This window comes from Mustelus asterias, chromosome 13 (genome assembly GCF_964213995.1).
Source record: "Mustelus asterias chromosome 13, sMusAst1.hap1.1, whole genome shotgun sequence".
Taxonomy (NCBI): Eukaryota; Metazoa; Chordata; class Chondrichthyes; order Carcharhiniformes; family Triakidae; genus Mustelus; species Mustelus asterias.
The window spans coordinates 50,532,938-50,547,459 of NC_135813.1; the positions used below are offsets into that span (position 1 = coordinate 50,532,938).

General features: G+C 45.6%; 1 protein-coding gene across 8 annotated transcripts in view; it reads left to right on the top strand.

Moving 5' to 3' along the window:
• Positions 1-14,522, top strand: part of exd3 (exonuclease 3'-5' domain containing 3) — a 637,814-nt gene that overhangs the window by 46,815 nt on the left and 576,477 nt on the right. For 5 of the 8 annotated variants that reach the window (XM_078226739.1, XM_078226741.1, XM_078226746.1 and 2 more), the window contains exon 3: positions 3,082-3,158. The exons of the other annotated variants lie outside the window; for them this stretch is intronic. The gene's annotated coding sequence lies outside the window, so the exon portion shown is untranslated. The remainder of the gene's footprint in view (positions 1-3,081; positions 3,159-14,522) is intronic. 8 annotated transcript variants of the gene reach the window in all.

Consider the following 14,522-nt stretch of genomic DNA (forward strand, 5'->3'; position numbering starts at 1 on the left):
ACATGTGACTCCAGATCCACAGCAATGCGGTTGACTCTCAACTGTCCTCTGAAATGGCCTAGCAAGCCACTCAGTTGTACAAGGGCAACTAGGGATGAGCAATAAATGCTGGCCAGCCAGTGATGTCAATGTCTCATGAATGAATGTTGTCCAAAGATGTGCGGGTTAGGTTGATTTCCCGGCTCGGGTCACTGTCTGTGCGGAGTTTGCACATTCTCCTCGTGTCTGCGTGGGTTTCTTCCGGGTGCTCCGGTTTCCTCCCACAGTCCAAAGATGTGCGGGTTAGGTTGATTGGCCATGTTAAATTGCCCCTTAGTGTCCTGGGATGCGTAGGTTAGAGGGATTAGCGGGTAAAATATGTAGGGGTAGGGCCTGGGTGGGATTGTGGTCGGTGCAGACTCGATGGGCCAAATGGCCTCCTTCTGCACTGTAGGGTTTCTATGATGATTGGCCATGCTAAAAAAAAAATTGCCCTTCGTGTCCTGAGATGTGTAGGTTAGAGGGATTAGTGGGTAAATATGTCGGGATATGGGGGTAGGGCCTGGGTGGGATTGTGGTCGGTGCAGACTCGATGGGCCGAGTGGCCTCTTTCTGTACTATAGGGTTTCTATGATCTATGAATAAAAAAAATAACATCACTGTGACAAAGGTAAACTTTCCTCCACATCCTTCTCAACCTGTCCCTCTTCCTGGTGTCCCCCAAGGATCTAATCTTGGCTCCCTCCGATTCCTCATCTACATATTGCCCCGAAGCAAAATGTTCATTTTCACTTGTGAATTTATTCCCCCCAGCTGTCCCTCACCACTTCCTCTGTTGACTCGTACACAGTTGCTGAATTATCAGACTGTTCATTCAACATTCAGTGCAGGTTGAGCAGAAATTTCCTCCAGTTAAATATCGAGAAGACTAAAACCATTGTTTTCAAAAACCATTGTTTTCAAAAACCATTGTTTTCAGGTTCCAGTCCAAACTCAATTCCCTAATGATTGACTCTGTCCCTCTCCCCGGCAGTATAAGTTATTGTTGAGTTAGTTTTGAATAGAAATGTGTGTGTAAAGCATTCCCTCTCTCTGAGTCAATTAACTCAGTTGGTCGGACTATGGTCATCTGGGACTGTGGCGATTTAACTTTTACCTCTCTCTGGAGTGGGGACAGCCTCTCTGAGACTCTGCAGAACAAATCAAATGTCAGTTGGTGTTTTCCATTGGATCATTAACTTGTTCATTTTCTGGGTCGCCTGCAGTTTTATCTTGAAAGTTGGTGCCCTCCTGAGGCAGTCTGAAGGTACTTCAGTTTTTGAGGTGTTTGAATCTTCTTGTTTTGCTCGAGCTCTGAGTAGCCAATCCTGAGGTCAGTTGTTTAGTCTTTCTGTGAATCAGAGTCCTAAGCCATACAGATGAGAATTCCCTGGTTTGACTCAATCCTGTGCCCATGCTGAACATTGCTGAGTAAGACTAGGAATGAGATCTTGTTGCTGATGGGATCGCTGACCACTAAGATGCAGCTCAAGTTAGGTCAAGTCTGTTCTACCCAATTCATATGAATAGAGGGCCATTTGGCCCCTTAGACCTTGCTCCACCATTCAATGAGAACATGACTGATCAGTGACCAAACTCCATATACCAGTTTTTGCCCCATATCCCTGAATACTAGTGAATATTAGTGAAAATCTATCAATCTCAATTTTAAAATTTACAACAAAGTTGCAGTTTGTGGAAAAGAATCCAAACTTCTCCGACTAAATGGAGATATGTTTCCTAATTTCCTCCCTGAAGAGTCTGGCTTTAATTTTTATACTATGTCCTTTAATGCTAAACTCCCCAACCACTCGAAATAGAGTGATTAGAGAGAAAATATCTGTTCCTCTTAATATCTTAAACTACAATCAAATCACTCTTCAACCGTCTAAATTTCAGGGAACACACACCTAGTTGTGAAACCTCTCCTTGTAATTTAACCCTTGTGTGATAGCACAGTCCCTTTAAGGGCAATTGTTTGTGGGTCACATGATCCTTCAGGGGCCAATCGGAATGGAGCACACAAACCTTAGCCTATCAGGTGTGAGCATGATGATCCTGCCAGGTGGAACCTGTAGTGTGAGCCCAGGAGTTGGTAGGATGATACTGTATCTGTATTGAGCTTGTCTGTATGTAGTTAGAATAATTGTTCAGTGAATCACCATTATGATTTAAGACTTCCTCGTCGTGTTACCTCACACTGCAACACCTTGGAATCCAGGCATTGCCCTGGGAAATCTCCACTGCATTCCCTCTAAAGCCAATATATCCGTCCTAAGATATTGAGCCCAGAACAAGTCTCGGTAACTTCAGGTGTAGTCTAACATGCTTGACAAATCTGTTGGAATTCTTTGAAGATATAACTAATAGAGTTGACAAGAGGGAGCCAGTCAATGTAGTATATTTGGACTTTCAGAAAGTGTTTGATAAAGTTCCGCATAAAAGATTATTGTGCAAGATTACAGCGCATTGGATTGCGGGAAGTTTATTGAGATGGATAGAAAACTGGTTGGCAGAGAGGAAACAAAGAGTAGGAATTAATGGGTGCTTTTCAAATTGGCAGACAGTAACTAGTGGGGTGCTACAGGGATCGGTGCTGGGATGTCAGCTATTCACAATATATATTAATGATTTGGGATCAAAATATAGCATCTCAAAGTTTGCAGATGACATCAATTTGGGTGGGAGGGTGAACTGTGACGAGGGTGCAGAGATCCTTCAGAATGATCTAGACAGGTTGGTCAGTGGGCAAATCAATGGCAGATGCAGTATAATTTGGATAAATGTGAGGTTATTCACTTTGGAAGCAAAAACAAGAAGGCAGATTACTACCTGAATGGCTGTAAATTGGGAGAGGGGAGTGTGCAGTGGGACCTGGGTGTCCTTGTGCTCCAGTCACTGAAGGTAAGCATGCAGGTGCAGCAGGTGGTAAAGAAGGCAAATGGTATGTTGGCCTTCATTGCGAGAGGCCTGCTGAACTATAGTCTCAGGCAGGGACTAGTGTGTGTATATCATGGTAGTTGTTTTACTTTGCATTCTGCCATAAACTATGTTCCTTTACAGTCAGGCTTCCTGAGTCATTACATTGGCAACGAGGAACAAAAAAAAGTTTCGGACAGCCTCGCCTTTCAACAAACCCGGTAAGACAACAACAAAGATATGTTGAAAATGCTGCCGTTTGGGAAACTGGAAACTTATGATGCAGTTGTGGAGGATTGGCTCAGTACGCTGAAAGATTGAGATATTCCTTCTGGCGGAAAGTCATCCTCCTGACCACTTGTGGGGCCCCAACTTTCAGCATCGTAAAAAGTTTAACCTACCCAATAGATCCCCATTCAAAATCTTTTGACAAATTGGTAGATATATCGGACCATTACGACCCTAAACCATCTGTTATATTGCAACGCTACAGGTTTAACATGGCAACTAGACTCTCTGGGGAACCAGTCATTGAATTCTTGACGAGACTGCAGAAATTGGTGGAACGCTGAGCACAGTTCAGCACTTCTAGAAATGTTAAAGGATCATTTAGTATGTGGAATTAACAATATTGTGACCCAAAGGAAGCTACTGACTGAACCAACTCTGGATCTCAAGAAAGGACAGTAAGAAGTCTCACAACACCAGGTTAAAGTCCAACAGGTTTATTTGGTAGCAAATACCATAAGCTTTCGGAGCTTGCTGCTCCTTGGAGCAGCAAGCTCCGAAAGCTTATGGTATTTGCTACCAAATAAACCTGTTGGACTTTAACCTGGTGTTGTGAGACTTCTTACTGTGCTTACCCCAGTCCAACGCCGGCATCTCCACATCTCAAGAAAGGCACAGAACAGGCCCTTTTCTGAGAAGTGCAGACAAGGGGCCCAGGAGCTTCAGGGGTCCATAGAGGCCATTCTCAGCCTTGGATGACCCCCATACCGCAGAACTAAGACCCCAGTGGATAACGCTCATGTCTCCCATTTGCTACCAAGAAAGGGCAATTGGAGTCGGAGGCTGCGAGATTCCAGAACTAGATGGGAATTCTCTCCACAATACAGTGAGGAGGGAGCACATCCATGCTGCACTTGTAGTCATAGGGTCCGCCCCAGACAAGGCTACTGGAACAGCCAAAATGTGTACTGCCCAGGCTGAAGGGTGAAGCCACCTCAGGACAGGGCTTTACAAATAAACCTACCTGAGAATGAGGAATTGATGCAGCTAAATTGCATCGGCGCACCCAAACTGGCCCCAATCAGGATTAAACTCCAGGTAAATGGCCACACCCCTAGAATGGAGATGGACACAGGAGCTGCTATATCCATTATTGAGGAGCAAACCTTTCAGTGACTCTGATTGGATATCTTGCCTATAGCCTGTGGGACACTAAGGCTGGATTGGCTAAATACACTGGGAAGCCCTTAGATATTGTTGGGACCACTGTAACCCCAGTTACACCGAGGCAACAGACAGTCCAACCCCCCCACCCCCAATAGTGGTGCAAGGACCAGGGCCCAGCTTTTTGGAAAGGGACAGGCTACAGAAAATCCACCTGAATTGACAACAGATCTTTAAAATGGGTACAGGCAATTTATACAAAGTCATTGGGAAGTATCCCGAAATGTTCCAAGTGGGAAGATTTCAGGTGCCAGGATCTACATGTACCCAGAGGTCCAACTTTACTTTACTTTAGGGCATAACCGGATAGAGTCTTCAAATCGTGAAGTACGGTCCGTGTGAGGGACTTGGGCGATGGTTCTCAATGGATTCTGGGAATTGTTCTTCAGATATAAAATAAAAACCAGGGAGAAGACCATAGATCACCTCCATCACAGGAACCCTCCACAGAGGCAGCTGTTTCTACAGAGGCGCCAGTGTCCTTCACACCGGCCTGTAGACAGGAAACTCCGCCCTCTAAAAGCTCAAGAGCCAGTCATCTGGACGATGAAGATCCTGGCTCAGACATGGAGACAGAGGCGGTGGACCGCCAGTCAGAGGATGTCACTGTTCTTCATCACTATTCCTAACACTAGTTGAATTGATTATGCACTCACAATAAACCATCCCATCCGTTACACGCCCCTCGATCAGACCCTACAATTGATGGAGATGAGGCCACGGGCAAAAAGGTGGAGAAGGTTCCATTGTCAGGGGAGGGAGGGGATGTGATAACCCCATGAGGTCCATGGGGAATCACTGATCTCCCTGTGTCGATCTCCCAGGACTGAACATGCTGAACTGTAGTCCCAGGCAGGGATTACTGTGTGTACACCATGTTAGTCATTTTACTTTGACTTCTGTAATAAACTATGTTCCTTTCCAGTCAGGCTTCCTGAGTCATCACATTAAGCAGAGTAGGTCAAAAGTAATCAGCAATCCTGTTTACTGAGTGTTCTTCCTGTCCTGGCATTTGTGCGAGGTCATTGCAAAAAGATGATGTCAACAGGGTAGATGAAGAAACAGGGCAGTTGCAAAGTCTAATTGGTCAGTTGAATTGGTTATGCACTCGCGATAAGACCAAATGTATTTGGACTAAGTAATATAAGGAAGCACCCTAAAGTTGTTGTTTTAAGGGCAAGTAAAACAACAAAAAATAGAGAAGTGCGTATTTAAATTTCCATCCTTGAATGACTGAAACAAAATGAAATGAATTATTTTTCATAATGCTTCTCATGATGGGTGTTTGAGTGCAGTTAGTATCGGAATATTTATCATTGTGAACATGCGAAATGTTGCCCTTTAGCCAGGAAAGCTGAGAAAATCAGATGTATTGTTCAAAATGCTTTAGCCATTGGCTGTTGTGGAAACACTGGATATTGGATTCTGTTTGTCAAATGTTTTGAGGGAAATTCTATACCAGGGTTGACTGAAAGCGGTTTGCCTGTTGAATGTTACATCCATAGTCACTTCTTGTGGATAACATAGGCTACAAAATGTGTAAGAGAGAAAAGATTAAGGATTGACTTTGCTGGTGTGCAACAAATGTTAGAGAAGCAGGAAATTTCCAGGATCAAACTGGTTCATGTAAATCATCAACTATCTCATTGTTTCACAAAAAGATGTGCTTGCACCAAAAGATTTTGAGGGTCCGAGAAGAAGAGCATCATGTAATTGAGGATGTGGAAGATTACTTTTTTCTTCATTTGTTTAGAAATATTATTGTAAATTTTTCGAAGGAAATCTGTGAAGTATAAATTATGATTAGCTGTAGACAGGTTTAGGATAATCATTGGATAATTACTTGTGCACATATTGGCACAGGTGTTGGATTGTGGAGTTAGGAGCTATCCATTTATAATGCCTCATTGTGAAACTGAGTAAATATTGACTTCGGGTCTCTTACTTTACCAACTAGTTGTCAAGAGTTTAACAGGGCTTGACAGGGTAGATAGTGAGAGAATGTTTCCTCTTGCAGGGAAACTCAAATAAACCAAAGCAGTTTATAACAAGGGTCTCCCATTTAAGATGGAAATGAAGAGGAATTTCTTTTCTCACAGGGCCGATTCCCAAGACAATCATGGGAGCTGGGCCATTGAATATGTTCAGGGCTGAATGAGACAGATTTGTTTTTTGAGGAGATAACCAGGTGTGTATAGACAATGGTAGTGCAGTTGATGTAGTCTATATGGGTTTCAGCAAAGCCTTTGAGAAGGTCCCACATGGGAGACTCATAAAGAAGGCAAATGCACATGGGATACATAGTCATACAGAGCAGAAAAGGCCCTTTGGCTTATCGAGTCTACACCAACAATAACTACCACTAAAGACACGCTAATTGAATTTTCCAGCACTTGTCCCATATCCTTAAATGTTATGATATTTCAAGTACTTATCCAAATGAGCCAACAGGGTATAACAGAGCCACAGCATGGTGGCACAGTGGTTAGCACTGCTGCTTCACAGTGTCAGGGACCCAGGTTCGATTCCCGGCTTGGGTGACTGTGTGGGGTTTGCACATTCTCCCCTTGTCTGCGTGGGTTTCCTCCGGGTGCTCCGGTTGCTTCCCGTAGTCCAAAAATGTGCAGGTTAGGTTGATTGGCCGTGCTAAATTACTCCTTAGTGTCAGGGGTATGTCAGGGGGATTAGTAGAGTAAATATGTGAGGTTACGGGTGGGATTGTTGTTGGTGCAGGCTCGAATGGTGGTCTTGTGCATTGTAGGTATTCTATGATTCTATGAACAAGGTAATTTGATAAGGTGGATTCAAAATTGACTTAGTTATGGGAGACAGAAGGTGATGACAGAAGGCTGCTTTAGTGACTGGAAGCCAGTAACCAGTGGCATACCACAGGGATCTCTGTTGCGTCCCCTATTATTCACCATTTATAGAAACAACATAGATGATTATGTGGGTGATAAGATTAATCAGTTTGCGGGTGACACATAGATTGGCTGGGTGGTTAACAGCGAGGTGTAGTGTTTTGGACTACAAGAAGATATAGATGGAATGGCCAAATGGGCAGATAAGTGGCAGATGGAATTTAACCCTGAAAAGTGTGAGGTGATACACTTTGGAAGAGGCAATTTGACAAGTAAGTATTCAATGAATGGCATGACATGAGGAGGTTCTGAGGAACAAAGGGACCTTGGCATGTTTGTCCACAGATCTGTGAAGGTTATCTCTGGACTCTTGCCTGTACCACGGGATAGTTTAGAGAGGAATAGGGAGAGGGAAGGTTTGAATTCATGGCTGAGGGGATGGTGCAGGAGGGAGGGGTTCAGGTACTTAAGCAATTGGGGCTCGTACTGGGGAAGGTGTGACCTCTATGAGAAGGATGGTCTACACCTTAATCAGAAGGGGACCAATATCCTGGGGGGTAAATTTGCTAAGGCCATGCAGGGAGGTTTAAACTGATTCGGGGGGGGGGGAGGGATCCTGAGTAGTGGGGCTGAAAGTGAGGGATGCATGGATGGGGACTGCAATGCACGGCATTGCAGAGGTGGGGTGGAGCAGGGTTTGAAATGTGTATACTTCAATGCCAGGAGTATTCGCAATAAAGTGGGTGAACTTGCAGCGTGGATCAGTACCTGGGACTTCGATGTTGTGGCTATTTCAGAGACATGGATAGAGCAGGGGCAGGAATGGATGCTGCAGGTCCCGGGGTTCAAATGTTTTAGTCGAAGTAGGGAAGGAGGTAGAAGAGGGGGAGGGGTAGCATTATTGGTCAGAGATTGTATCACAGTGTCAGAGAGGAGGTTTGATGAGGACTTATCTGTTGAGGTAGTATGGGCGGAGATTAGAAATAGGAGAGGAGAGGTCACCCTGTTGGGAGTCTTTTATAGACCTCCTAAAAGTTCTAGAGAGGTTGAGGTAAGGATTGCGGAGTCAATCCTGCTTAGGAGTGAAAGTAATAGGGCAATTGTTATGGGGGATTTTAACTTGACTAATATTGACTGGAATTGTTATAGCTCTAGCTCGTTAGAGGGGTCAGTTTTTGTTCAAAGCGTGCAGGAAGGTTTTTTGACTCAGTATGTAGACAGGCCAACTAGAGGTGAGGCTATATTGGATCTGGTGCTGGGAAATGAGCCAGACCAGGTGCTAGACTTGGAAGTTGGTGTGCATTTTGGTGATAGTGACCACAATTCGGTTACGTTCACCTTAGTGATGGAAAGGGATAGGCATGAACCTCGGGCCAGTGGTTTTAGCTGGGGGAAGGGTAATTATGAGGCTATTAGGAGAGAATTAGGAAACATAGGTTGGACTAGGAGATTACAGGGACTGGGAACGTCCGACATGTGGAGTTTTTTCAAGGAGCAGCTACTGCGAGTCTGTGATAGGTATGTCCCTGTCAGGCAAGGAGGAATTGGTAGGGCTAGGGAACCGTGGTGCACCAAAAAAGTTTCTTTGTTGGTTAAAAAGAAAAAGGAGGCTTATGTTCGGATGAGACGTGAGCACTCGGGTAGTGCACTAGAAAGCTTTAGATTGGCTAAGAGGGAGTTGAAGAGCGAGCTTAGAAGGGCTAAAAGGGGACATGAGAAGACTTTGGCGGATAGGGTTAAAGAGAATCCTAAGGCGTTCTATAGGTATGTCAAGAACAGAAGGTTGGTTAGGGCAAGTTTAGGGCCAGTTATAGATGGCAGAGGGAAGTTATGTGTGGAACCGGAGGAGATTGGTGAAGCATTGAACCAATATTTCTCTTCGGTGTTCACGCAAGGGGACATGAATATAGCTGAGGAGGACACTGGGTTGCAGGGGAGTAGAATAGACAGTATTACAGTTGATAAGGAGGATGTGCAGGATATTCTGGAGGGTCTGAAAATAGATAAATCCCCTGGTCCGGATGGGATTTATCCAAGGATTCTCTGGGAGGCAAGAGAAGTGATTGCAGAGCCTCTGGCTCTGATCTTCAGGTCGTCGTTGGCCTCTGGTATAGTACCAGAAGATTGGAGGTTAGCGAATGTTGTCCCATTGTTTAAGAAGGGGAACAGAGACTTCCCCGGGAATTATAGACCGGTGAGTCTCACTTCTGTTGTCGGCAAGATGTTGGAAAAAATTATAAGGGATAGGATTTATAGTTATTTGGAGAGTAATGAATTGATAGGTGATAGTCAGCATGGTTTTGTGGCAGGTAGGTCGTGCCTTACTAACCTTATTGAGTTTTTTGAGAAAGTGACCAAGGAGGTGGATGGGGGCAAGGCAGTGGACGTGGTATATATGGATTTTAGTAAGGCGTTTGATAAGGTTCACCATGGTAGGCTTCTGCAGAAAATGCAGATGTATGGGATTGGGGGTGATCTAGGAAATTGGATCAGGAATTGGCTAGCGGATAGGAAACAGAGGGTGGTGGTTGATAGTAAATATTCATCATGGAGTGCGGTTACAAGTGGTGTACCTCAGGGATCTGTTTTGGGGCCACTGCTGTTTGTAATATTTATTAATGATCTGGATGAGGGTATAGTTGGGTGGATTAGCAAATTTGCTGATGACACCAAAGTCGGTGGTGTGGTAGACAGTGAGGAAGGGTGTCGTAGGTTGCAAAGTTGGGCCGAGAGGTGGCGGATGGAGTTTAATGCGGAGAAGTGTGAGGTAATTCACTTTGGTAGGAATAACAGATGTGTTGAGTATAGGGCTAACGGGAGGACTTTGAATAGTGTGGAGGAGCAGAGGGATCTAGGTGTATGTGTGCATAGATCCCTGAAAGTTGGGAATCAAGTAGATAAGGTTGTTAAGAAGGCATATGGTGTCTTGGCGTTTATTGGTAGGGGGATTGAATTTAGGAGTCGTAGCGTTATGTTGCAACTGTACACAACTCTGGTGCGGCCGCACTTGGAGTACTGTGTGCAGTTCTGGTCCCCACATTACAGGAAGGATGTGGAGGCTTTGGAGAGGGTGCAGAGGAGGTTTACCAGGATGTTGCCTGGTATGGAGGGGAGATCCTATGAGGAGAGGCTGAGGGATTTGGGATTGTTTTCGCTGGAAAGGCGGCGGCTAAGAGGGGATCTTATTGAAACATATAAGATGATTAGAGGTTTAGATAGGGTGGATAGTGATAGCCTTTTTCCTCTGATGGAGAAATCCAGCACGAGGGGGCATGGCTTTAAATTGAGGGGGGGTAGTTATAGAACCGATGTCAGGGGTAGGTTCTTTACCCAGAGGGTGGTGAGGGATTGGAATGCCCTGCCAGCATCAGTAGTAAATGCGCCTAGTTTGGGGGCGTTTAAGAGATCCGTAGATAGGTTCATGGACGAAAAGAAATTGGTTTAGGTTGGAGGGTCACAGTTTTTTTTTAACTGGTCGGTGCAACATCGTGGGCCGAAGGGCCTGTTCTGCGCTGTAATGTTCTATGTTCTATGTTCTATGAAGGGCATGTTAGTGTGATGGCACATTTGCCTTTATCAATTGGGGTATAGATTACAAAAGCAGGGAGGGCCTGTTGGAGTTGTATCAAACTTTGGTGAGGTCACAGCTAGAGTCCTGTGTGCATTTCTGGTCCCACATTATAGGAAGGATGATTGCACTGGAGGGGGTGCAGAGGTGATCCACCAGAATGCTGCCTGGGATGGAGCATTTAAGTTATGAAGAGAGGTTGGGTAGGCTTGGGTTGTTTTCATTGGAGCAGAGACAACTGAGGGGCGACCTGATCAAGGTGTACAAGATTATGAGGGGCATGGACAGAGTGGATAAGGAGCAGCTGTTCCCCTTAGTTGAAGGGTCAGTAACGAGGAGACATAGTTTCAAGGTGAGAGGCAAGAGATTTCGGGGGGAGGAATGTGAGGACAACCTTTTTTACCGAGAGGGTGGTGACGGTCTGCAATTCGCTGCCTGGGAGGGTGGTAGAGGCGGGATGCCTCACATCCTTTAAAAAGTACCTGAATGAGCACTTGGCACATCATAACATTCAAGGCTATGGGCCAAGTGCTGGTAAATGGGATTAGGTGGGAGGTCAGATGTGTCGGTGCAGGCTCTTATGCACTGTGAGATTCTGAAGGGAATTGAGGGTTATGGGAGATGACCAGGAAAATGGATTTCAGGGTGCAGTCAGATCAGCGATTATTATGAAAGACAGAGCAGGCTTGAGGCTCCTGTTTGCTCTCCTGTTTGCTTGTGAATTATTGTTGCTGTTACATTTTCCAACAGAGACCACTTCCCCCCCCCCAATATTCTCTGCTTTCAAGTCCTCGTGGCTTCCCTATTTACCTATCCTGCTAGGGCCATGGTCCTAACCAGGTTCAAGTGGAGCATACTCTGACTGTACAATTCCGTCCTGTCCTGGCACCAGTTTTCCTTGAATAGAACCTCTTTTCCCACAGCACTCCTTTGACACCTGTTCACCTCTCAGCCGAGCTGCTTGTCCTGTGGCAATTTGCACATTGTTTGATGCTAATGCAGGCACGAGAACAGCAGGAAGAAGTTAGTACGACTTAGTGAGTGGATTGTGTTGTATTGGACAATATTGGCACAAGCTGGAGAAGCAGCATCCCATCATCCGATTGGGCACATTGCAACTCTCGGGACTCAACTTTGAGTTTGGCAACTTTAGATTTTGACCTTTCTCCTCCATCATGAACCCCCTTTTTTACTATTCCATACATGTATTGCCTCAATGCAAAGCGTTCCTCCCCCTCTCTCGCCACCGTCTGTTGTTTTTAAAGTTGCTACTTTTGCACTTTCTACATTTCTAACATTCTCCCTCCCATCAGTTCTATGGACACAAAACATTAATTCTGTTTCTCTCCTGATGGATACTGGCAGACCTGCTGAGTTTTTCCAGTTTCCTCTGATCATAGAATCATAGAGTCCCTACAATGCAGAAGAGGCCATTCCATCGAATTTGTGCCATATTACCTTTGTACGGTAGCTGGCTCTGGATTTGAGGTCTGGGAGACACAGCAGCATCAGTTTGTTTGCAGTGTAAATGGGATTTTGCTAATTGCCTTGCATGCTAACATTCAGTGCTTGCTGCCAAAGAGTGATGAAACCAGTACTGATTGCTGTGGCTGCCATAAACTATGGGTTTGACTGGGCTCCGGGACAACTGAAGCTGATCCACTCCTGTTTTATTTCTATCAGTAGCTCTTGTTTGAACTTGCTCTGCCTCCGTCTTGAGTTAAAGAATCATAGAATCCCCAGGAATGAAGAAAGGCCATTCGGCCCATTGAGCCTACACCGACAACAATCCCACCCAGGCCCTATCCCCACACCACCACTGCTAGCCCCCCAACACTAAGGGATAATTGGGCATGGCTAATCCACCTAGCCTACACGCCTTTGGAGTGTGGGAGGAATCCGGAGCACCTGGAAGAAACCCACACAAGCATGGTGAGAACGTGAGAAGGTGTGGGGTGTAGGTACAGGGGAAATGTTGGGGGGAAGTTTTTCACACAGAGGGTGGTGGGCGAGTGGAATCGGCTGCCGTCAGTGGTGGTGGAGGCAAACTCAATAGGGTCTTTTAAGAGACTCCTGGATGAGTACATGGGACTTAATAGGATGGAGGGATACAGGTAGGCCTAAAAGGTAGGGATATGTTTGGCACAACTTGTGGGGCCGAAGGGCCTGTTTTGTGCTATAGTTTTCTATGTTGCTATGTTTCACACAGTGGCCTAAGGCAGCATTTGAACCTGAGTCCCAGGAGCTGTGAGGCAGCATTGCTAACCACTGTGCCATCCCTGTGCCAAAGGAATTATCTCCCTCGTTGACAGGAAGACCCTTCTTTGAGGGATCAAGACATTTCACACTGAACATCCTTGGCATAATATCCTGGTTAGAATGTGCTGCTCACAATCTCTATCCCAGTTTCTGATATTGAGTTTACAAAGTGTGGGAAAGCTGATGTGCGTAAGTGTTGTGATTTTAGAGTTTTTGCCAATACACAGAACATTCCTCCTTTATTGAGTCACCAAACTAGAGGATCTTGAGCTGTGTGGAAAGCATAATTACTGAGAATGATCTGATATATAGAAACATAGAAAAACTACAGCACAAACAGGTTCTTCGACCCACAAGTTGTGCCGAACACATCCCTACCTTCTAGACCTACCTATAACCCTCCTTCCTATTACGCTCCATGTACTCATCCAGGAGTCTCTTAAAAGACCCTATTGAGTTCGCCTCCACCACCACTGACGGCAGCCGATTCCACTCGCCCACCACCCTCTGTGTGAAAAACCTACCCCTATCATCTCCCCTGTACAGGGGCGGCACGGTAGCACAGTGGTTAGCACTGCTGCTTCACAGCTCCAGGGTCCCGGGTTCGATTCCTGGCTTGGGTCACTGTCTGTGTGGAGTTTGCACATTCTCCTCGTGTCTGCGTGGGTTTCCTCCGGGTGCTCCGGTTTCCTCCCACAGTCCAAAGATGCGCGGGTTAGGTTGATTGGCCAGGTTAAAAATTGCCCCTTACGAGTTCTGAGATGCGTAGGTTAGAGGGATTAGTGGGTAAATATGTGGGGGTAGGGCCTGGGTGGGATTGTGGTCGGTGCAGACTCGATGGGCCGAATGGCCTCCTTCTGCACTGTAGGGTTTCTATGATTTCTATGTACCTACCCCCCAGCACCTTAAACCTGTGTCCTCTCGTAGCAGACATTTCCACCCTGGGAAAAAACCTCTGAGAGTCCACCCGATCTATGCCTCTCAACATCTTATACACCTCTATTAGGTCTCCTCTCATCCTTCGTCTCTCCAAGGAGAAAAGACCGAGCTCCCTCAGCCTATCCTCATAAGGCATGCCACTCAATCCAGGCAACATCCTTGTAAATCTCCTCTGCACCCTTTCAATCTTTTCCACATCCTTCCTATAGTGAGGCGACCAGAACTGAGCACAGTACTCCAAGTGGGGTCTGACGAGGGTCTTATATATCAAAGAGTTGTCAGCAGAAATGTGGGCAATTCAGGAGCATCTGTCACTTCAAAAAGAAATCATGTTAAAATAGAGGACGCTGTGTCCCAATAAAAATTTGAAATGGGAAAGGGGGAAAACATTGTCAATATGGATAGCACTCTCCTTTCTGAGTCAGATTATGGACTCACGTCCAACTTGAAAGAGCTATTAGTGCAGTGCTGAGGGGGCGCTGCATTTGGAAGTGTCATCTCTGTGC